Raw genomic sequence first — 26592 nt, forward strand, 5'->3', positions numbered from 1 at the left:
CAGAGTGCAGAACAGAGAAAAATGACTTTAAAGTTATCCTGTCATCCAGCCTAAGTAGTTGTAGGTAGATTATTGGACATGTGGCTGTTTTGTTACTTTATATTAGCTTATTCTTTGTACATATCAATCCTCATATTTAATTTGATATTTTACCCCTATTTTGCAGTTACTGTATTCTTGCTTTGTATTACTTACCAAAAACGTGGCACCATACCAAGGGAAAAGGCAGTAACTACAGATTCTCCAAAAACTTTTTTGCCACAACTTGGGCTCTGAGTCTGATACACTGTGTTTGAAATAATTTGAACCATTTGGACAACATTTTCAAAAATTTTGTGTTGCGAAACTAGTGTTACGGAGCGGGCGTGTTACGGATATGGGGTGTACATTTTTAGTAATCAAAAATCATGTCTAATTAATTGAAATCATGAAACTTTCATTATAAACTATTATTAAACTTAAACAATATTTTAAAAACAAACATTTTTGGTCAAACAACATGCTGCACAATGAGCTTTACTGTTAAAATTACATTGAAGAAAAATTGTGATTATTCCTTTAAAATTTAAGTTTTAATCTTAATTTATTTGTAGTGTTAGTATTATTATTACATTGAGACGTTTCTAAATTCTACTGTACAGCAGTAATATTATTTCTTGTCAAGTTAAACCGAACTTTTATTTTGACGGGTTGCCGTGAAGACCGTGTCCTCATATAGGCAAAAAAACAGCTCGAGCGTCACACACGTGCTTCAGCGCGCGCGTATGTGTGTGTGTGTGTGTGTGTTAGTTTGGTAGGGGAACAATTAGGGGAAACACTGCATCTCAAACAAAATTTGTGGAAGTTAGAAGCGTGAAATCGCGAATGTTAAAACCGTCCCGTGAGGATGCCGCGAAATCAGCTGTGTGTTCACCATGGCAACAGTAACTACACTGCGCAGCAACACAGTTATTTTTTGTTAGGTAAAACATAACAAGAATACAGTAATGGATGTTACTGTACTCTTGCTTTGTTTCACTAGGGCTTTTTGCAGTTACTGTACAAACGACTACCATTTTTCTCCAAAACGACACACATTTGAGATAAGATGTTTTGTCACATAACAAAGGATGCCTTATGTCATGAAAATGATAATAACTCATTTTTGACCAAAAATGCAGTTACTGCCTTTTTGCTTTGTAGGGCAGTGTAGTTGTTTATATTTTTAGCTTCATTGCAAGTGTATGACATTTGGTATAGAAATAAACAATGGTAATTAAGTGCTTTTCCTAAAAATGAGAAAGAAAATACAGGGTATTAAAACAGTATGAACTACAAATAAAGTCAGTATGTGTGAGGCTGAATAGATGTGTTTTAGTATGAATTAGGTAAGATGTGTGCTTCCATTTCGGTTTCCACAAATCCCTTCACTCGATTGGGATGTTCTCTTGTGTTCTGGGCGGCAAGTGTTATAGCATATTTTGTAGTATTAAACACATATTTATACCGACTTCATCAGGCTCCAAAAATTCTTCACAAAGAACACTAAGAATGGCCTTTCTCAGCTGCCATAGATGCAACTCTTGCGTCATCAGAACAGTGCGTTCAACGCATCACCGTTTCTGTTAAAAAAACGTTGTGCAACGTTTTGTCGGGGCTGAACGCAGCCCTGGTTCTCTCTCTCTTGGAATAGGCTCCACCCCTGCACACCTGCAGCCTGTTTAGTGATGTTCTTGGCTGGATATATAATGGGAGAGCAGAAGGAGAAGAGCGCGGAGGTTGACCAACTACGATTTCTTTCCATAGCGGCGTGATCGCCTCGATCACTGTTTTAGCTCTGTCAAGAGTTTGGCGTGCACTGGAGGAGAAGGGCATGAGTGGACGGACGAGAGAGCCCTGTGCGCGTCAGGATTTTTCCGCCAGCCGCTGATAAGCTGTGTTTCTATGTTGTTTGTTTCAGTGTTTTGTGGGTCTATGGTTGTTAATCTCTGTCAATATTATCTGTTGTCTTCTGACATGTGAGTTGTGTTCTAACAATAAATCGTTAAACGGTTATTTCTTGCATTTCGTGTCTTTATGTTGCTTACCCCCTCCTTTAACGAGCACTTCAATAGTGGGGTTCGTAACAATGGCAATAACAGTGCTGATTGCCTACATAATGATACAACAAATAATAACCCCTAAACCTACCCTATACCCTAACCTTAACCTGGTTTAGGAAAAAAATCATGCATACAATATCGCGATACAGGCTGAAGCAAGAACATCTTGGTTAAGTCACATGAAGTGACATGACTGGAGAGTGTCGAATTGCAGAGCTTGCCCAAACATATCCACATCAATATAATCAGATGATTTCTTAACTTCTGTTTTCTCTCTGCTATCATTTTTGTTGTGTGTTTATTTTTTTTTTGAGAGAAATATTATCATATTCATCTAAATGCTGCTCCCAGCAGTGTGGGCAGTCCTGGGATGTTTGCTAACTGTATACTGGTGCTCAGGTATTTTTTTTGTGAGTATATCAGGGCCTTTAAGCATTTACATGACAAATTGTTGCGTTTAGTCCAACTAAAATCAAACCTAATGTGTACTTTATGTTACATGTACCAAGTGTACCAATAATGTGATTTACTAAAACACGTCAGACGTGTGTTCTCACTTCATAACCTCTCCTAACCAAAGCGGAAGCCACATCATATGTTGGCAGTGAATTACATAACCAAAATATCATAATATTTTAAAAGGAAATTAAAGATCTGGAAGATCAGATGAAACCCAGTTGGGTGCCATAGTAGTGGGTGGAAGAACAAAAACTGTTGTTTTTGAAAGAGGAAAAGAGAGAGAAACATTTGTATGCAAGTTAACAAAATATCCTTTTTAACAAAACTTAGAAGTTCCTGGTCTTCTGTGGTTTATGATAGTTCACCTTGATAGACTAAATTAATAAATGATTCTGGAATGGGTGTTTAAAGAGCTTTCCCATATGAGTCAGTCAAGGTATAGCCTTGAATGTGTGAAGTGACAACCAAATGAGGCACATTTGGCTGAGATATATAAAAAGTACAATTTTTACAAATCCGTTTCAAGATACATTCTTATTGTCACTGTGACACCTGTCTTGGATTTTGTTGTGCCTTCTGTGTTTGTGCACCATGTGTTTTCTTGTTAATTACTTTTTTTACCTGTCATCATCCTCATCAGTCATCATCACTCACCGTGTGCACCTGTTGTCACTTAGTCTCCTCATTTGTCTGTGTATATAGTCTCCCTAGTTTCAGTTCTTCCTGGTCGGTTCTACGTCTTTACTGCTTGCTATGTTTGGTACGTGTCTTGTTCATAAATAATAAAAATAGAGTTTGATCGTTATCCGTCTTCCTGGTCTTCCTGAACGTGCCTCACGCAGCCAAAGCGTGACAGAAGAAACGACCACACCTAAAAAGTTGGTAATTATTTGACTGACTGTATTAAGGAGAACATGGGCATTCTCCCTATCCTGCTGAATCCTTCAGATCGGCTTGTAACCTGTTTCCAGGACGGCCAACGGATCGAGAAATATGTCGAGAGGTTCCTCGAAATTTCTCACCTCATGGACTGGGCAGATGACATCCTAAAGACTGTATTCTGGTACGGACTGGACGATCATCTGCACCAGCAAGTTCCTGCAGCAGCGATCCCAGGCACGTTCGAACAATACCTGGATCATGTGCTGTGGTTGAGCGGTTCAGTCTTCACCGTGGGTGAGGCTGATTCTGACATCACCGCTCAACCACCGTCACCAGCCGTCTTCATCGCCACACCTCCTATCTTCGTCCAGAGTCTAGAGTCCCGTCCCGCCAAGACCACCCTTCCAGAGTAAGGAAGGACCCTGACAGAGCAGAGCAACTGAAAGAGATCATCAGTTTTCAGGCGGACGATAGCTCTGAGCACCTGCAAACCGACGGGTAAAGAACTGTTTCACTCAAAGAACTTAAAGAAATGGTTGAACTCAAAGGAGCCAAAGCCCTCTGCTTAACACTTCACCAGCCAGTGTCCTGAGAGCCCCTGCAGCTGCAGGAGGAAAAGGTAACTCAGACAAACCCTGAAATGGCACATGAAGTGACACTCAACAATCTCAAGTTCAAAGGTCAGAAACATCCCTGCCAATCTACGAGACATTGACTTTCACCTGCAGTCCCCAACTGGTGTGGCACACCGAGACAGACTCCATCTGATCTGGACACATCCAGCCCAGCTGGGCCCTGCCCAGACACCAAGCAGGACAGACCTAGAAGGGCCTGTGCTACCACCACCGACTCCGAACGAGTTTTCTGTGGAACTTACAACGAACCTGTGACGGAGGACACCAGCTTCAAGAAACTTTTCCTCCAAAACCAGTTAGTCACCATATTTTCACCTGCCCCCACGCAATGCCCACTCAACGATGCGTGACCTGATGCAGAAGGCCTCTAACACAGAAGGCCTCCTCAGAAAGGGTTCCTAAGACCCCATTGATTCTGAACTGCAAAACGATACTCGGTTACTAACGTAACCTCGGTTCTCTCTAGAACCGAGGTTATTGCGTAAGTTTAGCTTACGCTACGGGAAAGATTCATCTTCTCGAGATATTGAAGCCAAAAAATTATCCTTAATTTTGTATTCATTGTCAACGCAGTGCAACAGCTAGCAGACCTAGAGCAGGCCATCTCGCGTGCTCATTGGCTGCCCTGCTGGCATCTGCTGCAGCCTACCAGTGAGCCCCGCGTGACGTCACGCCCAATGAAGGGCGCTCGCGCCCCTTCTTTTATACGCTCAATGGGCATGGCTTAGCGTATAAAAGAAGGGGCTGTAGGCTGACTTCCCTGGTTTTTCGACGACTGAAGCGAAGTCGCTCGTGGCGCGAGCACGGCCGGTTACGCAATACTCGTTCCCTCTCTAGAGAGAACCGAGGTTACGTTAGTAACCGAGTATCGTTCTCTTACGAGAGGTTCTCTCGTATTGCGTAAGTTTAGCTTACGCTACGGGAACACTTTGTCAACGCCGTGCGCGCCAAGCATCCACCATGAGACCCCGAACTTTCAGGGAAACCCTATAAGTGGAGAAATAAGGTGGCCAGCCACGTGGGCCATCATTTGTACATAAGCACACAAAGGGAATACAGAGCAGCGCGCCGGTCTGTATAGGCACATGGCACATACCCTACTTAGTGGAGCTCAACCAGGAGAGCTGAGTCATGTGAGAGTGATCTGAGCAGGAGGTCTGGGCAGAATACACCTCTCCTTTAAACTGACAACAGTTTAGCCTGCAAGGCAGGAACTTCTAGGTTATAAAACCTGACAAAGGTAGACGGGGAGCTCCAGCCCGCCGCTACACATATGTCATGGATAGAAATTCCACTGGACCATGCCCACAAAGAGGCCACGCCTCTCGTGGAATGAGCCCTGATGCCCAGAGGGCATTGCAGACCTTTTGACGCGTAAGCGGCTGCTATAGCGTCCACTATCCATCTGGACAGGCTCTGTTTCGAGGAGGCGAGACCTTTGGTGCGCCCACCAAACGAAACAAACAGCTGTTCCGAACGCCTGAATGAGGCGGAGCGCGTAATGTAAAACCTCAGCGCTCTGACAGGGCAGAGGAGGTTCACATCACTTTTGCTGTCAGATGCTGGGAGAGCTGACAACGAGATAACTTGCGCTCTGAACGGAGTGCCCATCACATTAGGAACGTAGCCATGTCTAGGTCTGAGGATGACTTTAGAGTCATTCGGCCCGAACTCAAGACACGATGCGCTGACAGACAGCGCATGCAGGTCCCCCACACGTTTTACTGACGACAGTGCAGTCAGAAAAACGGTTTTCAGTGATAGATATTTCAACCCCACGGAGTCTAGTGGTTCAAAAGGAAAAGCTTTCAGGGCCTCTAGGACCAATGAAAGATCCCACATGGGAACCGACGGGGGGCGCGGCGGGTTCATCCTCCTAGCTCCTCTAAGGAAGCGGATGACCAACTCTTCCCAATGACTGGCCGTGCGTCGATTCTGCGAGCGCTGCCACGGCCACCACGTATACTTTGAGCGTGGATGGGGACCTTCCCTTATCCAACAGCTCTTGTAGGAAGGAGAGCAGATGCGCCACCCCGCATGTCCGCGGGTCCAGACCTCTGTCGGTGCACCATCCAGAGAACACCGACCATTTAGACGCGTAAAGCCTTCTCGTGGAAGGGGCTCTAGACTGCGTGATCGTGTTCATCACTCCTTCTGGCAGGGTAACGAGTACCCGTTGATCAACCATGCGTGCAGAGACCAGCGCTCTGGATGGGGATGCCAGATCGTGCCGCGAGCCTGGGAGAGGAGATCTGCCCTTACCGGAATCGGCCACGGAGCTGTATGTGACAGCCGTGCTAGCTCTGGGAACCAAATCTGATTCTCCCAACGCGGGGCTATGAGGAGCACCGAGTGGCGCGTTTCCCTGATTCTCTTGATCACCTGTGGTAACAGAGAGACCGGAGGGAAAGCATATAGCGGGAGGCTGGGCCAAACCTGGGCCAGCGCGTCCTCGTCCTTCGAGAAGAACGTCGGGCATTGAGCGTTGTCTTTTGACGCAAATAGGTCGACTTCCGCTCTGCCGAATAGGCGCCACAGTTTCTGGACCGTTTGGGGGTGCAGGGACCATTCCCCTGGGGGAACGTTGTCCCTGGACAGTTTGTCTGGGCCGTCGTTCAAATGGCCAGGCACATGCGCCGCCCTCAGTGAGCGCGGGTGCATCTTAGACCAAATAAGGAGGCGTTCCGTCAGAATGCAGAGATTTCTGGATCTGACACCGCCCTGACGGTTTACATAGGATACCACAGACATGTTGTCCGAGCGGACAAGAACATGTTGGTCCTGTATGAACGGGAGGAAGCGCTTCAGCGCGTTCTCGACCGCTATCATTTCCAGACAGTTTATGTGAAAACACTTCTCTTGGTCTGACCACTGGCCGAAGACCGGTCTGCCCTCGAACAGCGCGCCCCAACCCCAGTTGGACGCGTCTGTCGAAATGACTTTTCGATAAGAGATAGTTCCCATCATCACTCCCTGCTGGTACCAGTCGGCCACTAACCAGGGCTGCAGAGCCGCTATGCAGGTCTGAGTCACTCTGATTTTCTGACCGCCAGAAACCCAAGCTCGGCGGGACGCGCGAGCATTCAACCAGCGTTGGAGCGGGCGCATGCGCAGTAGGCCCAGCTGAAGCACCGCTGCAGCTGATGCCATATAGCCCAACATCCTTTGAAATGTTTTCAAGGGGAGAAAGCTGTCCTTCTGGAAAGACGCGGCTAGGTGGCGTACACGTCGCGCGCGCTGTGCCGATAAACGAGCCGACATGGTCACCGAGTCCAGCTCTATTCCTAAAAAGGAAATTGACTGGCTGGGCAGTAATGAGCTCTTGGTCCAGTTGACCGTGAGACCCAAGCTTTCCAGGTGACTGAGAAGCACTGTTCTGTGAGATAGCAGCTCTGTCTCTGACTGTGCCAAAATCAGCCAATCGTCCAGATAGTTCATTATTCGCAGCCCCTGACTTCTCAGGGGGCCGAGCGCCGCGTCCATGCACTTCGTAAACGTACGGGGTGCTAGAGACAGGCCGAACGGCAGGAAGGTGTATGGATATACCTGACCGTCGAAGGCGAATCTCAAAAATTGCCTGTGACGGGGTATTATCTGAATCTGAAAATAGGCATCCTTCAGATCTAGAGAAATAAACCAGTCCCTCGGGCGAACGTGCGCGAGGATTTTCCTGGTCGTAAGCATTTTGAACGGTCTTTTCGCAAGCACTCTGTTCAAATGTCTCAGATCTAGGATAGGTATGAAGGCTCCGTCCTTCTTGGGTACGAGAAAATAACGGCTGTAAAAGCCTGACTCGCTCAGAGAAGGCGGCAACTTTTCTATAGCCCCTTTGCACAGCAGCTTTGCTATTTCTGCATGAAGTAGGTGTGCTACTTCCGCATTCACTATCGTCGCGGTCCGGGCTCGAAAGTGCGGGGGACGGCGACTGAATTGAAGTGTATAGCCCTGCTTTATTGTGCTCAGCACCCATTCTGAAATCCCCGGGATAGTTTCCCATGCAGCTATGTGAGCCGCTAGGGGGCGAATGGCCTCCGGGTTCAGATCGCCGCCGTTTGCGGGCTTGTGAAACTGAACCGGAGCTGAAAGCGCGGCGCGCGCGCTCTCGGTTCTGGGCAACGGCTGCTCGCTGAAAGCCGAAACCGGCTGATTTATGTGAGATGTCCCAATCATAAGGGATGGGGAACCTTTTCTCCTGACTTTTTGACGCGCGAGCGGCGCTTTGGGCGGAAAAAGCGTCCTGTAAGCGTGAGCGCGGGCACGAGACTTACAAGTGTATTTGACGTCCCGATCAAAATGGATGGGGAGCGTCTTATTAATGCCCTGCATTTTGTGATAGCACTTAAACGCGCGGGCGGCGCCCGGGGGGAGGTTTGTGTTAGTAAGCGTGAACGCTCTCTGGCGGGCACGAGACTTACATTCATAACCTGCTTTCTTGACCGTGTAACAGAGCGGGCAGATAGTGGGCACAGACCTGTGGACACATTTCTTATGTTCAACACTCGAGCGGCTTTTCTGCGCTTTATGAGAGTGTGCTCTGTGGGTGACACGATATTTGAAGTGCTTGTGTGTAGGGGCAGGCACGTGCACAGGTAGGGCTCAACCTGTGCAGAGCACATGCCCTTTTTGCCGAAGTGCCCTTTTTTTTTGGTGGTGGTGTTTTTTTTTTAATATTTTTTTTATTATATAAATAAATGCTATTGGTCACCCTTTACGTCTATCTGTCCGTTTTCAAAAATATTTAGCCAATGAAAGTTTTTGAAAAGAGCTTGTGTAAATCTTGTTCGATCTTAAACTGTCAGTAAAGCTGATAACTCCGCCCCCTCTATCATGACTGAATGAACTGAAGCTCCGCAGCGGCCGCACAGCAGACAGCAGCTGAACGAAGTTTTGCAAGGGTAAACAAAGATCTTGTTGTTTGAATAAGTACCAAACACGTGTCTATAAAAGCGCATATTTTATTTATTTGATGTCTGACTAAGATATGTGGGACCTGAGAGAGAGTGCTAGCATTTGCCACAGTCATAGCCAATTCATAGCCTACACTTAAATAGCCTGTGCATACAGACAGTAAGCATTTCATTTTGTATAAAATGCGATTTTGACCAAATGTAACAGGAAAAACTGAGCGCCTATATAGCTATAACAATCTAGTTGGTAAGCTGTTGATGAAAATGTAATGATGCCGCCGGCGCCGTTCCATCGGAGAATCATAATCACAGGTGCGCCCCCGCGCTGTTCGTACTGGAACTACACAAAGCGACGAGTGATCCTCGTCACCGAGGTAACATATTTCTAAGAAATGTGTTCTTTGATTTATGATTGCTGATACACTTAATTTATTAACATTTAATCATTTAACATTTAATGTTATGGTAATAATTAAATTATGGTTAATTCAAGTCTGTCAATATGCACGTATTCGCTATCTAATTTTTGAATCTACTACAGTAGGCCTATTCTATACTCTCCGGTCGTCCTCAGATGTATAAATGTAGTTAAACATGGTTTTACTACAGTAATGTTGTAGTAGTAACAAAAAAACATTACAGAAGATCACTGTGAAATCTTTATATTTTATCATGCAGAATGTAATTCATGATTTAATTCATTCCAAGGCTTAATTTATTTGATCCAAAATAAGCAAAACCAGTAATATTGTGAAATATTTTTATAATTTAAAATAACTGTTTTCTATTTGAATATATTTTAAAATGTAATTTATTTCTGTGGTCAAAGATGAATTTTCAGCATCTTTAGTTCAGTACTCTGCAGTGTCACATGATCCTTCAGAAATGCTTTTCACTGCAACTGTACTTTTCACACTATTTTATAAAAAACATTATAATTTTTTTATTTTAAAGCATGGCTCACAGAAGGTTGCTGTTGTAATTAGGTTTAAAGAAGCCCTGAAACCCTGTATATCTATATTATTATTATTATTACGGTTATTAATAGTGAATAAATCTAAAGCTTTTGAGACTATTTTTTTATTTATTGAATTTGTCATGAAGATGAGACCATTTCCTCCTTTAATGTAGGCTTACTAAATAATCTTGATATAAAAAAAAGGGAGGGGGGTGCCCTTTTTCAGTTTCAGCACATGCCCCTCAAAAGGTCTGTGCACGGCCCTGTGTAGGGGTGAACACTGGGGCGTGGGCACTTTCACTACACTTAAAACACTGACGGCGTGAGCCGGACCAGACATAATGCTCTTTTTGAGATTTCTCTGGGTCGCCGTGAAAACGGCGTTTGTGTGCAGGCGAGAGGGTGGACAAACCGACTCGTTGGCTGCTAAATGAACCACTGCAGTAGCCTGTTTGAAGGGGACTGACAGGGAAATAAACTTTGACGGCGGTCCGGCCGCGGCGGGACACGCGCGTCTTTTCTCTCTCTTTGTTAGGAGGACTTCGCGTGCTCAGACTTCAGCGTGATCTTCTGCCGAGGCCCCCTGGGGGGCGGCGGTCTGTAACGGCTGTCTGAGCGCGACCTAGGGCGGCCGCCCTGACGTCGCTGCGAAGGCTGAGGCTGTGCTGGACGTTGGGTGCTAGCTCATACAGGAGGCTGGGTTTTTCTCGCGAGAGCGGCCTGTAGCGGAGCTCGAGCGTCGCGGCAGGAAGAGGTTCATGGCCTGCGTGGTCTTTTGTACCTCAGAGAAACGGTCAACGATCCTGTTTACCGCTGGGCCGAAGAGACCAGTGGGGGAGAGCGGCGCGTTCAGGAAGGTGGCTCGCTCAGCTTCCCTCATATCCGCGAGCGTCAACCAGAGGTGCCTCTCTGTTACAGTCAACGCGGCCATGGCTCGTCCGATGGCTTGAGCTGCGGTCTTGGTGGCGCGGAGAGAGAGATCCGTCGCGCTTCTCAGATCTGTAACCGCAGCTGGATCCCGGCCCTTCTCATCCCATTCACGGAGGAGGTCAGCTTGCAGGATCTGTAGCACAGCCATGGAGTGGAGAGCAGACGCGGCCTGGCCGGAGGCGGCATATGCGCGGCCGACCAAGGCGGACGTGGCTCTGCAGGCTTTCGACGGGAGGGCTGACCGTGACCGCCATCTCGCGGAGGGTATTGCTAAACCTGTTTCTGACAAAGAAAGCTCAGGACAGTGTTATATATACGTAGACCTGGGTGATGCTCCCCTTTCTACAATGTAAAGGCCTTACAAATTATTGTTAGATTGATGTAATTCACCTAAATTTTAGCTGCATCTACAAGCAGAGAGCTACCTAGCGATCAAAACTGTTCACTCGCTGAAAAGTCAGCATTTATGCATGAGAGGGACGTAACTATATAGGCTTAGACAAGCTTTGACTTACAGCAAATCTATTTCCTTACTCTGTAAACAAATAGAATAAGTTGTGTAAAGTAAAGAGAAGAGTTCCATGAGTAAAATTAGCAAATGCCAAAAGACATTTGCATTTTACTGAATGTAACATCAAGTTCTTGAAAGACTTAAAGTATAGGCTCCCCCTTTTAACCCATTGAAACATGGATAACTCAGTAAAATGTGCAGACATTCTTCAGGTACTGTTGAATTGTTCTGACATGCTCTGGTTCCCATGACAACAACTGGTCACAGGAAGAGCTAATTTGTGATGTCACTTTGTAAACAAACCAGCCTAGGTGGCTAAGCTAACCTAACCTAGCGTCCATCCAGCTTAGGCACCTGATGACATCGCTGCGCCAAAGCTTGTGGTGCCACAGTGCAAAAGGGGGGGTCATGCCAGTGTATGCCCATGACGCACCATGTGCTGCACACCGCAGCACCAGAACACCGAAGCAAGTGGCATACCGGCGTCCTCGAAGCAGAAAGACTGTCCTAGCCAACAAAGGACGACAGTCTCCTCCCTTTCTCTCTCCTTCTCCCCTTTGTCTGTTTCAGGATGCTGCGGTGGTTAGTCTTCCTGTGCCTCCACACTGCATGAAAAGTGGGATTTTCATCAGTAAGCGTCACTGTAGATTGTCGTGGAAGTTCAGGTTTACGACAGTACACGGCAATTTACAGGCAACACTGAAAACTGCCGTGAATTGTCGGAAATTGACGTGGGCCTTGCTTGGCAGTTGTCCCCCCATGACCCCCCTCCTCCTAATTCTAGGGGAGGCTTTAACATGTAAATGAAAAAGCTGTGAGCTATACAAATGCAAATGAGGGTAGCAAGGGGAGTTTTACACCAGGTGACATTTTTCTAAAATGTATTAATTTCATTCTAAGAAAATCTCTGGTGTAAATAGATCAGGCTCAGTATAGCCTAATTATAGACACTTAAATTTTAGCTTGAAATTGATATAATGAAAGTATTAGGGCTGTAATCGACCAAATAATATCTTGGTCGACTGGTAGACTAAAAATGAATTTAGGAAAAAACAAAACGTTAAGTGAATTAGCTGCGCACCTTGTTGTCCGCCTAAATGAATTATAAATAAACACACGAGTCTGACGGCTCGGACAGCGTTGCATCACGTGCACCTGCGCAATATCATAGCCTATGATTTCCGAAAATAGTACTGTTGTCAACTAGTGATATCATCACAAGAACTGTTGAGGAATATGGAACATAATAGACAATTTTTTTGTCATATGTGTATTATAATAACTGACAGATATTATCAGTGCAAGCCGCTCTGTGCAGCTGAACACAGGAGCTCAGCTTCGCGGCTGAGACACTAATAGAGTATTAACTTTTTTTAAATGCTGCCACACTGCCGATTTCTTTGTTGACATGGTAGAAGAGGACTGACCATGAATTAAACGCTCTACAATTAAATAAATAATAATCAGCAAACCTTCTAGTAGCCTACTTTCTTCAGTTTGTCTCGGGCTAATCCAAAAGAAGGGAAAACAAGGGGGTGTTCTGAAGACAGACTGTTACCTGTGAAACAGGGGTGCTCTGAAAACACCCCCATTTCAATTAGTGCTTTCCACCTGATGACATGGACGCAGCTGAAACTGTTTAATGCTATCAGTGGCCTGTCTCGTCAGCTTAACATACTCAGTTTGCTGACGATGTAAATGAGCAGTTTACTTTAGTAAATTGTAGGTTGCTTTGGAATCGAAAAACTCAGTGGAAGAAAGACTCTAGGAAGAGAAGACGGGTGCACAATCCTAAGATTGCGGTAAGACTGCTATCTAAACTAAGATTTTGTAAGTAGCACAAGCTAAAAGTAGGCTTGCAAAAGAACAAGTGTAAGTTGCTTTATAAAAGTGTATTTTTTGGTCTTGTAATTTTCAGGAAACAGTAACGTTACGCCGTCTTCACAATTCTGAGAAAAATTGTTGGCGCTACGAACCGGAGCAATGGTAAGATTAAAAATACTTTAATTCTCCTGTATAAGGAAATAGATCCTTTAATAGATATGTTACCGATCTTAACCGTACATTTTGTTTTCTCAGACTAACCTCACCTCATAACGAGGCCGTGACCTCATTTGCTCGGAGCTATGTCTGCAAGTCCAGATACATGCTGATAATGACGACATTGTGTGAGTAACTTTTACTATTTTCTCCTTTATTGTGTAATTTTACAGTGACTTATGTTGTTTATTCATATCACTCTCATTTAATTGTTTTCCAGCTGCCTGTAAAACATATAACGAGACAGTGCGCAGGAGCTTCAGGTACAAGCAGCCAGATCTTGCATCGCAGGCGGAAGCTGTGAAGAGTTCAGCTCGGAGTCGAGCGAGAATTAAGAGGGAAGAGGGTAAGATTTATTTGATACGATCTGTTTTTGGACAATGTGACTATTTTTCAGGTGAATTAATAGATGTGTTGTGGTCATACGCAGTGCTGTACTGATTGTCTTTGGTTGTGTTTACAGCTGTTAGAAGCTAGACAGTGTGCTAGCTGAGGATGAGGTGAGCCTTTGGAAGCGTGCTACCACATGATGTCTGATGAGGAAGATGGCATCGTTGGCGGGGTGTGGATTGTGTGACCTCCGTCCTTTCGCAGCCAGGAGCTCACAGAGCTCTGTGCCACGCTGAAGTCGAGATTAGAGGCGATTCCAAAGTACAGGGATACGCACCACAGACGTCTGCTAAATAGACCAAATTTTGCAGCCGCGAAGCTTCCAATTTGTTGTGTGGGTGGATCTCCTACGCTTTGTACATATAGTTGTTTGTTTGTGTTAATAAAGCTCTTTCTTTGAATGAACAGCATGTCTCTGGCAAAATTATTTTTTCTTGATGGTAATAATAGATGGTAATTGTATATGAATATAATACAACATAATAGATATGAATATATATATATATATGAATACATAATTTAATAGCATATCATATGAATATATATATATATACATAATTTAGTATGTAAATGTATTATTATTACAATTTTGGGGTTTACATTTATAATGAGGCAGGGTGACCAATAGCAACAGATCTGCCAACCAATCATGAGTGATTTTTCTTGTTTAAATGTAGTGGTTTCAACCAATACTGAGTGAGTAATTCAAGCCATTCTCTGGCAAGGCGCGCACGGGCGCTGCTATTCATATGCTAATTAGAGCCATTAGCACCTCCGCTAGCTCTCCACATACGTCATATGGTACGTTTCCGTCAGTATGTGGCACAGGCGAACGCGACGTTCGCAGGCTGTAAATTGTCATTAACTGACGAAAATTAGGGAGATTTCCGACCGTTTACAGGGACGAAAATCCCACTTTTCATGCAGTGCCAGCCAACCAGAGGACGGCCGCAGTCGGTCATCTCACCAGGTCCGGTATCAGGCAGCGTCCCGAAGGAACAACCAGGACTCCTTATCACCAACTGCAGGACCCACACCCAGAGAGTGTATGTTCGACTCCACTCCCTCGCCCACGCTGAGGCCAATGTCGAACACATGCTCAACCAACTTGAGAAAATGACTGGTACACAAGCGGAGTTAGGTGGACACCACCGCCACTCCAAACGGTTCCTAGGAGCTTTGCTCGGAGCCGCCGCTGCCGTCGAAACTCTGTTTAGCATGTCCAGTGTCAATGCACTGAACCTAGCCACCGTGAGACAACATGTGGCTGAAATTCAAACTGAAATCCCACAGCTAAAAGGTAACTCACAACACAGAGTGCCTCCTTACAGACCATCAACAAGAAATTGAAGGGAACGGTGGAAAATTCTCAACGCCCACAGCGTTCTGTTGAACCAGACAGTGAACTCCATGAGATAGCTGTTTACTGTCTTCCAGAATGACTTTGATCAAACTCAGCTGGTCTGCAGCCTCTGACCCAAGACACACGCTGCCCTGCTGAGACCAAACCTGAATCAAATCCCATCCTTTTCAAGAACCACAATTTCACCCTAACTCCAGAACTGGAATTGTGGACTGCAAAAGGGGGGTCCCAGCTAACTAACATTGCTTCTACCGACACAGCCCTCCAAGCTTTGTCTCAACTGCCCAGAAGTTCTCTTTTTAAAGACATTTAACCAGATATATTCGATGTGTTTTTATGTGTGTCTGTTCGTCCATGCCACATTGGAATAACTATGATTTTATCGTAGCATGAAGTAAAGTATAAATGCCTTCATTATGCATTTTAAAAATAACTGGCTACTCCCATAACTGTTACATAGCGTTCTTGATACCTCCAGAATGCGTTTGGTCTGAACAACAAGAATATGTAACGAAATATAAAAGTAAAGTGTATTTTTATTATAAAGGTTTATGAAACTCCAAAACTAACATCCCAAATGAAACAAACACCAGGGCTGAAACAGTGCCATGTTACAGGGCTGATAAGGAGGTTTTTACGACCACATTCCTTTGGCCACATGCACAAGAGAGAGACAATGGGAAGACAGAAACCCTCTTTAAAACAGACTTTTCTGCATTAATCATAGACTAACGGATCTATAAATGAACATGCTTCATAGCATTGTGCACATGGTTTACTGTCTTGTGTACTATTATGTATATATGGTATGTACCTGGGTATACAACCAACTAACGGTCAATGTAACCTCACATGTATCATGCCTCCTACCTAATTAATCCTCATTTAATGACACACACTATGATGTACATCACCTTCTTCTAGAATGCAGTGTGGATGTGTTAGATCTATCTGAGCAGTAATGAAGGTATAATCACACTTGGGACAAAGACTCGTAAATTAACTGAAAGCAACCTTCCCCTCTCGGACATGTCACCTTACTCATTGGTCCATTCAAACCTTAGGGGTTGGTTATTTTCTAAGGCTATATCAGAGGCAGGCAACAGTGACCGCCTCTCTTGGTAGTTTTCATCCTGCCGCAAACACTGTTAACAATTAACTGACCCAAATATTCATAATTAAGGCGAGACACGGCAGGCAAAAACATCGTTTTTTTTTTCACTGGTCAATTTTGAGATTTTGGGCTATTTGTCTTCAATAACATGTCTTCTTTCATACTTGTGGTGAAAAAAATCCAAAATACACATTTAGGTCTTTATTTTACAACACTTTGTCTGTTTGCGTCTGTAGATTTCTCCTAAATTCAACAAAAAGTTGTCGTTCTAAATCAACATGCTGCTCTGCGATCGCGATCTGCACCCTGTCATCACACACACCGTTGGAAAGCTTTCTCTCTCTTTCACATAGTTGTCGGATCCAAATATGGTCATTTCCTTTTTATCAGCCACCAATCGTGAAAGTACAATGGGCATTTAACTCTAAAACCGAAAACTCATTGGCTGATGTCAATTTCTGACAACGTGATTCGTTCAGATGCATCACGTGACGTGCTCTGACATTTAGATGTGTGTTTTTGACTGTTTTTCTGTTCAGTTGAAGGCCATACATGCTGTGTTATAAGTTGTAATGTGATTTAGGTGGTTTGTATTGTTGTTGCTAATGATTTGATAAGCTATAGTGTCTGTAAATAGTTGTTTCCACTAAAAAAGTATGAATTTTTACATTACAAATCTTTAAATGCTGTTTTCTCAAAATGAGTTTTTTGTCATTCTCCAGTAGAAACTTCTCAGCCTGTGTAGCACCTATGTACACCAAACTTTCCAGTTATACACTTAGCAGTATTCTGAAGATATTTTCAGAGGGATTTGTTTATAAATCATTCCTGGCCTGATTTATGTGACTATTTAATCAAAAAAATATGGCGAGAATTGATTTTTAAGGCTATGGACAATATATTTAGATTTCCTAGGTAATGAAAGCATATATCCTGAAATCCCTCTAAAATTCTTTTTTCATCTTGTGTGTAAACAAAATGAAAAAATAATTTTGCACCTAGCTTTATCATATGTTCAGATCTATCTACCGAAAATGTATGCAAAATTATGCATATTTAATGAGATAATGCCTAATTTGCATAATTAAACATAACAATTTCAAAAACTTGTAATACATTTTTTTTATATACTTATGTAAGTAATCAACTGAGAAAGTTTCATGGTGATATCTATTATTAAAAAAGTTTTACCCTATTCACCTGTAGTGTCTCGCCTTAATAATAACAAGTTATTATTGATTATGAATATTTCATAAAGCTGAGTTCCTTACAGCATCTTTGTTTCCAGGTCGACACGCATATCTACTAGAAATCCTGTAGAATTCAACAAATCACTGCGATTTGTGTTTGGAGCTCCGTCTAATTGATTCATAACTTAACATAACATCTTTACACTAATTTATAAACAAGCATTTTCTATTTTTACAGCATGTGAACATATCTTCGATACTATTCCTTATAAAAATCAATCGGATTGCTTTGAAATCGCTACTTATATCCAACTTTCCGAATTTCCGCTACTAGCCTTAAGCCCGCTAGCATTGCACGCGTGGCCTCTCGCCTATCGATCGTCTTATTTACACCCGTATCACTGAAAGGATACGGGTTCTATCCAGGATTTCAGTCCTAAATTAGTAGTGATATTGGTAGTATCACTACTAATTTACTGTTCATCTGTTATTTACATTTATTCATTTAGCTGACGCTTTTATCCAAAGCGGCTTACAATTGCTATATTTGTCAGAGGTCGCACACCTCTGGAGCAACTAGGGGTTAAGTGTCTTGCTCACGGACACATTGGTGTCTCACAGTGGATTCGAACCCGGGTCTCTCACACCAAAGACATGTGTCTTATCCACTACGCCATCACCACCCCTGTTATAATGGCTGTTATAATGGCGAATATGTCGGATGTGTGTCTAACATTACCTCTGAGTGCAGGTGAGGACACATTTGAGCTGCATTCGGTGCAGTTAGAGCTGGAGTCCGTGGAGAAGCAGATCCGTGATCTACTAGAGAGGCAAGCCGAGCTGCGAGATCGGCGATCCGCGCTTGAAACATCACGCGCCGATGCTCACAATTCAGTGGTTAGTAACTTTTTGACCTCGTCTACTCTGTGTGTTTCTCTGCACAGGACCCAAGCACCTAGGACGCGATCATCCCTGGCTTCATTCACTCCGGCACCGATACAACACCATGGACCCTGGATGATCCCACAGCGGAAGACACGAGCCAGGACCAGAGCAAGAACCTCTCCGCCCCTCCCAGTCTTTGAGATCTCCACCCGGGACCGCTTCTCCCCTCCTCGTGAGTTGGAACGCGACGACGCCGTGATCATCAGCAGTTCCATCATCCGTCATGTCCGCGCTACCTCAGGTAAAGGTAAGGTGCGCACTCACTGCTTTCCTGGTGCTCGTGTTCTAGATGTCGCTGCACAGGTTCCCGAGATCCTGAACAGTGACGAGCGCGTCGGAGCTGTTGTGCTGCCCGCGGGAGTGAACGACATCAGTTTGCGGCAGACGGAGATTCTGAAGAAGGACTACAGGAGCCTGATCGAGACGGTACGCAGCACATCGCCTGAAGCAACGATCATCGTGTCTGGACCGCTTCCCACGTACCGACAAGGACATAAAAGGTTCAGTATATTATTTGCACTAAATGAATGGTTAATGTCATGGTGTAATGAACAGAAACTGCTCTTTGTAAATAATTGGAATCTGTTCTGGGAGCGACCTAGGCTCTACCGTGCTGATGGCCTGCATCCCAGCAGAATCGGAGCGGCTATTCTGTCGGACAACATCTCCAAGACGTTACACACCATATGACTAGTAAGTCAAAGTCCAAATCACAGTCTTTGCTGTCCCAACTTAATTGATATCATAAGTAGTGTAGAACATTATATAGAAACTGTATATTCCTCGTTTAGTGAGGCCAAACAATAAATCTACTGTAGGATCTAGGAAAAATCTAATTGTAAATAAACCAGAAAATCTCAATATCAGTGAACAAAAACAATTTCTAAAGCTAGGTCTTCTAAACATTTGATCGCTCACACCTAATTATTGTAAATGAAATGGTCACAGATAATAGTTTCGATGTACTTTGCCTTACTGAAACCTGGCTTAAACCAAATGATTATTTCGGTCTAAATGAGTCTACTCCACCAGGATACTGTTATAAGCATGAGCCCCGTCTGATCGGTCATGGCGGCAGTGTTGCAACAATCTATAGAGATATTCTAAATGTTACTCAGAAAACAGGTCACAGGTTTAATTCGTTTGAAGTACTTGTGCAAAATGTTGCACAGCTGTTTGTCCGAGTCCGACTACTAATCCCTCTGCACGTTCAAATGTCTTGACCCCGCCTTTGCTTCAGTTTCATTGGTTGAAGCTGTAAACCAATCATTTTCCTTTCTGCCCTCAGAACATGTTTCAGTAAGTAAAACTCCCATCTGCCGCTCAATTGTGCTCTTTCTTGCAAGAAAATGATATCTATGAAAAATTTCAGTCAGGATTCAGACCGCATCATAGCACAGAATCTGCGCTAGTTAAAATTACAAATGATTTACTTTTAGCTTCTGACCAAGGCTGTATCTCAATACTAGTTCTACTCGATCTTAGCGCTGCATTCGACACTATAGATCATAAAACACTCTTGGATCGACTACAAAACTACACTGGTGTTCAGGGACAGGCATTAAGCTGGTTTAGATCGTACTTATCAGACTGTTACCATTTTGTCTGTTTAAATGTGGAACAATCGAAGATAACGTCAGTAGACTATGGAGTGCCGCAAGGATCGGTGTTAGGCCCTCTGCTATTCTCAATATATATGCTGCCACTTGGTAATATTATAAGAAAACATGGAATTAATTTCCACTATTATGCTGATGACACTCAATTATATATTTCATCACGACCAGATGAAAACACTAACTTATCTAAATTGAGTGTCTTAAAGATATAAAATGCTGGATGACGTGTAATTTCCTGCTATTAAAGCTGCAGTAGGGAGTTTTGAGAAAACGTTGACTCAGCCTGAAAATTTGAACAAGCACAACTTACAGGTCCCACCCCCTTGCTCTCTGCTGCGCTACAGCCCTCCCTCCACAGCTCGTCCTCCACAGCGGAGCCTGTCGTGAACGCGCAGGCTAGTAAACAGGGCCACCGATAACAGCGGATAAAAAGTTATATGGCACATTCACTAATAGGGACTAAACGTCAATAATATGCTTTACATTGACTATGGCCTGCCCATACTTTGACTACAAACTTGGTCCTCAAATCATTATGTATTTTCCAATAGCCTACATGTAACTTTATAACGTTGCACTCTTTCTATAAGTTATAAATAGCTAGTAAGATAACGTTAATATAACGGTAACTAACGTTACAGTATGTAAGTAATTATTCTAGCGATATATAATGCTAGATAAGGTGTGCTAGCCTAGTACATTATTTCAGCAACATGACAAGCCAGTGAATTAGCAGGTTTCAATTGTTGCTTAGCAGAGTGCGTGACATTTTATCTACATGTTATGCGGCTAGAGTTTTGACACCGAGTCAATGGGCTCTGTGTAATTCTTTCTTTTTCGCTTGTTTATCGTCATCAGTCTTTTTCCTTTTACCTCTTTGTTTTATGAGCAGGTGTCACTCGAGAATTGGCAGTTTAGGTTGTTTCTCCGTCATAAGCACAGCTGCAGCACGCCGGCAATCTTGAGTTTGAACGACGGCTCGCGCTCCGGCGCTCGCGCTGTGCAAGAGAGGGGTGTGATCAGCGCGTACACGAGCGTGATTGACAGTGCTAAGACAATCCTCCTGGCTCTGATTGCTTGTTTCTGACCGGGAGCGTGTATTTCTTGCAAATGGCAATAGGACCACTGGGAGGAGCCAGAGGAGCTTGATTTTTACACAGATTATCTGTCTCATATTCTACTGTCAGGACATAATGACAGTTTTAACAAATACATGTTTTCAAAAGTTACCTACAGGAGCTTTAAATTCAGATAAAACAGAGGTATTACTTATTGGTCCAAAAAACTACCCTCAAAACCTCTTGCAATATAACTTTAATTTAGAATGATGTCCTGTTACTTTATCCACTACAGTAAAAGACCTGGGTGTTATACTAGACCGCAACTTGTCTTTCGAAAATCATATTTCATATGTTACAAGAACAGCCTTTTTTCCACCTTAGAAACATTGCTAAGCTACGTAACTGTTTCTGATGCAGAAAAGTTAGTTCATGCATTCATGACCTCGAGACTAGATTACTGTAATGCTTTATTAGCTGGTTGTCCTGCATCCTCAATAAACAAGCTACAGTTAGTGCAAAATGCAGCTGCTAGAGTTCTTACTAGGTCAAGAAAATATGATCATATAACACCAATTTTATCATCTCCACACTGGTTACCTATTAAGTTCCATATCAATTACAAAGTATTACTACTGACCTATAAAGCCCTAAATGGTTTAGCTCCTGTGTATTTAATGGACCTTCTATCGCCCTACAATCCATCGCATTCTTTAAGATCACTAAATTCGAGGCTTCTGGTCATAGGATGTCTAAGTCCACTAAAGGAGGGAGAGCGTTCTCACATTTAGCTCCTAAACTCTGGAATAGCCTTCCTGATATTGTTCGAGGCTCAGACTCGCTGTCCCAGTTTAAAACTAGATTAAAGACGCAACTCTTTAGCCAAGCATTCACATAATGCTTACCTTTTATACCACTGTTGAATCAGATCGAATGCATTAATATTATGAACAGCAGCTATGCTAATTATTTCCCATCTGCTTTTCTGCTGTGACAAGCCAGTGAATTAGCAGGTTTCAATTGTTGCTTAGCAGAGTGCGTGACATTTTATCTACATGTTAAGCGGCTAGAGTTTTGACACCTTGATGACATTTCGCGGGCTATCAATGCAAAACTGATGGCAGAGCGTCTCAACTTCACTCTCCCCGAACAGCGCGTCACCATCCTGTGGCCAATATTGTGGATAAAGCACTTTTAAATCCTCAATTAGCTTGTTGTATCCTGTTTGGTCTTTCCCCTGTGATAACATGCGTTTCTCCAGATTTCTTGCCAGGCTCCCAAAAAACATCCTCTGGTCCAGGGTTTTGTCAGTGAGCCGCCCTGCATGCAGCGGTACACCCTGAAAGGAGTTTTCCTCGACCCCGCGCTGGCTCAATAGGCTGTATCGACCGGGCCGCTCATACATAGCCTCGAACACCCTGATCTGTCAGCAAATGGCTTTATGCGCCATTATGATATTGCATTCTTGTTTTTGGAGCTCGAGAGACAGCTCTGACAGTTCTTGCAGCGCGTCATACATGAGTCCTAAATTGTAAACAAATGCATGGGATGAAAGGCGCTTTGCCATACCATTGTAGCTTTCCCGAGTTGCGCTCTCGCGAGCAGAATCCTCCACTGCGTGCGTAAAATGTCTGTGGAGGGCAGGATAACTTCTCCACACAGCTTCGACTGTTCTGAGACTAGATGCCACCCATCTGTTGTCTAACACCCGACCAATTTTACACAATTGAATGTTCAAACCGTCAGCACACTCTTTGAGCTCCACTCGGTTTTTGTTTGATGTGCTGTACAGTGCGTAAAGTTTATCCATGAGGATTTTGAAATGATTTATAGCCCCCATTTCTTTCATCACATCACCAACTGCAAGCTCAAGTCGATGCGCAGAGCAGTGCCACACCATGATGTTTGGGAAGCGGGTTTTGAGTCGAGTTGCCACCCCACTCTTGCGTCCGGGCATCACTGACGCACCGTCACATGTGAGACCGACGAGTGTTTTTGAGAGGAATGCCTCGTCTAAGTTTGCGTGATCTAAGGCATCCAACAGTTTGCGGACAATGCCTTCTGCGCCAAAATCATCTAACTCCACAAGATCAAAGAATATGTTCTCGGGCGATTCCATCTCTGGCAACTGCATTCGTAAATACACGATTAATGCGCTCTTTTTATTTAAGCCTGTGGCCTCATCCAACATGAGTCCGATTTTTGGAGCACAAGTGACAATCCTCTCAAGCAGTTTTTTTTTCATGTCAGTTGCAATATGCTGTTGTATATGAGAACATGCCACGTTAGAGTGGAGAATCCTCCCCATATCCACACCATTCATTTCCTGACAGTTTATTTCATGTTCAAAGCCGTGAGCTGGCCTGTGACGCTTGGCCTCCTTGTAAGCGGTGTGAAAAATTCTGCCAGTCGTTTGCACCTGGTCGTTTTGGATATTGATTACTGCGTTTACCAATATATTTTCGTTTGCTTTATCACAAATATTTAATGCCATTACATGTGCTTTAGTACTCCCATGCTCAAAAACTTTTTTCCTTAAGGCTCTTTGCCTTTTTCTTAAATCGGGCGCAGATGATGTCACTGAGCCCGAGATCCATTCTTTTGCCAGTTTCACACCTGCAGTTTTTTCCGGACCGAGTGATCCCACTTTTTTACAAATGGCACAGCCCAGTCCAGTTTTGTCCATTAAAAGCCAGGGATAAACTGAGCGTCCGTCCAGATTTGCCCAGTTTGAGTGTTCCCGACAAATGTACCTGCTGTGTCGCCATCACAATCTCTCGCAGATTCAAAGTGCCCATCAGCCGTCTCGTCGTCATCTTCATCTCCTTCCCTGTGTGGGTCATCATCATCCCCGCTAATGACAGGTGCAAAATTAGCAGCATTAATGGTAGGCGTACTACTGCTGTGTTCACCGTGGTCTCCACATTCTTGATCGGTGGAAACGATTTTTGCTTGTTTGGGATTTGACTGGCCAGCGTATTTGAAAAAGTTAAGTAAACTTTGCTGTCTTTTTGACATTTTTACCCTAAAACGAGGCTAACAAAAATCTCAGCACAAGAAGCACGCATAGCATACGTCACTTGAAGTGTCGCGCCGCCCCTCCCCCTCTTGTCTTACCCTGAAAAAAAATGACGTCAAAACGCATCGAAAATGCAGACACAAGATTTTTGTGGGACTTCAATGGGGAATAAAGACTAACAAGACAGATAACAACATTGAACACTACACAAACAGTAATTTTATTTTTTTAATTTAGGCGATTCATTTTCCATAGTGACACAGAAGGTGCCGGATCCAATAAAAAAGGTTCCGGATCCAACGTCGGAGGTGCCGGAACATGTTCCGGCGTGTTCCGGCTTAAATTAAGCCCTGCTTGTTACTATCTACTCGCGGCGTGCCTATCATCAACAACGTCGTGATGTACAAAAGCCGGTCGTGATCCCGCCCACCTACTCCACTGATTCGTTGGCTGATTCAGCATGTGACTGGACTAGATAAATGATTGACATGTGATTGGAAAGCTGACAACCTCAGCTTTGAACACGTGCCTGATATGTATATCATCGTCATGATTAGAGGACGCTTGCACGTTTTGATGATGATGTGTAGATCGCGTGTTTCTCCCTTCGAGCGCGTTTTGTGTTCTGGACATCCGCGACATAACAGTGGATTATTTACCAAGAGGAGCTCACAGAAAAGTACAAATGGGCTCATTTGAAAGATAACATCCTAAGGTAAAAGATGATATAGAGTTTGTGGCTGATTTTAGCTTAGAGCACCTGTAATCGAAGTAGAAATGAGACGTTTGTCTTTGTTTTTTCACAGAAATCATATTTTACTGCCCGATTCTTGTGGAGATAATGTGAACTATGATGTTAAAACAATAAAACAAACTACATAGTCACATAGTAAAGATGAGATTTTAAGATTTAAAATGATATTATATATGGGGTTATAGTATCTCCAGAAACATAAAAAAAAATAAGTTTAAATGACATAGCTCTATGCCCCGCCCACAGGCGATCAGAGTGGAACAACTTGTTAGATATTAATCTCGGTGGAATTGCCCCAAATTATGATTTAACCGGTTTTATCGCGGATTATTTTCTGGAGGATGATGGTGATGATGAACAGGACACACTCTTTGACGAAACTGACGAGGAATTTAGCGGTAAGTTTTTGTCATTCTTTTTTGTCAGTGTTTAGCCAATGTAACGTTAATGCTAACACAGAATTCATCCTGTGATGCAAAAATAGTGGATTTAAATGTTTATTACATTTGTTGATTGGGATTGAGTCAGTTTAAATTCATTACGTTTATGACATTATGTTTATTTGTTTGATTACACTCTGAATTGAAGCCATGGCCATATATCCATAGCCTACCTGTTTCTTGTCCCTATGTCATCCCCTCAATTAATCAGATTCAGTCTGATATTTTCATTTAAAATGATTCATTATCCATTTTAAATGTGGATTTACATTTAAATATATCTCATATCTACATTTAATTAATATATATTACATTTAAATATATCACATATCTCATAAATCTATTTAGATCTCTTGCTTTTAATTGAACAAATTCTCCTTGTTTTTTCAGGCAGTGACCAACATGATGATGAGGACGATCTGGTATGCCCTAATCCAACAATGCAGAACAAGGTTCAGAGTGACGAAAACAACAAAGTTGTCCATGCAGAGGTGCTGACTCCTGCTCCACCCCACACCCATGGTGTTAGAAGACCAAAAAAGACCCCACACGGTCTTGCCAAAAAAATGAAACAGGCTTAGCTTAATTGACTGTGTAGTCTCCATGGAGCTGCTTATGTACATACTCTTATTTCCAATTTTAATATTGATTTTAGACTTTTTAATGACAAAGTTGAATACTTTTGTGAATAGAATCCATGAGATTATCAAATATTTTGCATATTTTAGAATGTGTACAAAATTTGAGACTGACCTGTTAAAGGGATAGTTCACCCAAAAATTTGAATTCTGTCATCATTTACTCACCCTCATGTTGTTCCAAACCTGTATGAGTTTCTTTCTTCTGTTTAACACAAAGTAAGATATTTTAAAGAATGCTGGTAACCAGAGAGTTGGCGGCACCCATTGACTTCAATCGGGTTTTTTTTTCCTACTATAGAAGTCAATGGGTGCCGCCAACTGTCTGTTTACCAGCATTCTTTAAAATATCTTATTTTGTGTTCAGCAGAAGAAAGAAACTCATACAGGTTTGGAACAAAATGATGACAGAATTCTAATTTTTGGGTGAACTATCCCTTTAAATTGTATTTATTTATTTTTTACTCCAGATTTACTCAATGTTACACCATGGCTCAGTAAGAGAATGAGATTTTCTACCGAAATGTTATATGTTAATTAATTGATATATTATTGATATTATATTTTCACTGATATTTCATTTTACTAATAAAGTTATACAAATCATTCAACTGAATTGACATGGTAATTGTTGCTACAATCAAGCTCTTGTGGTGGCC

The sequence above is a fragment of the Rhinichthys klamathensis genome, unplaced genomic scaffold, assembly GCF_029890125.1.
Source record: "Rhinichthys klamathensis goyatoka isolate OS25496 unplaced genomic scaffold, OSU_Roscu_1.1 h1tg000111l_1, whole genome shotgun sequence".
Taxonomy (NCBI): Eukaryota; Metazoa; Chordata; class Actinopteri; order Cypriniformes; family Leuciscidae; genus Rhinichthys; species Rhinichthys klamathensis.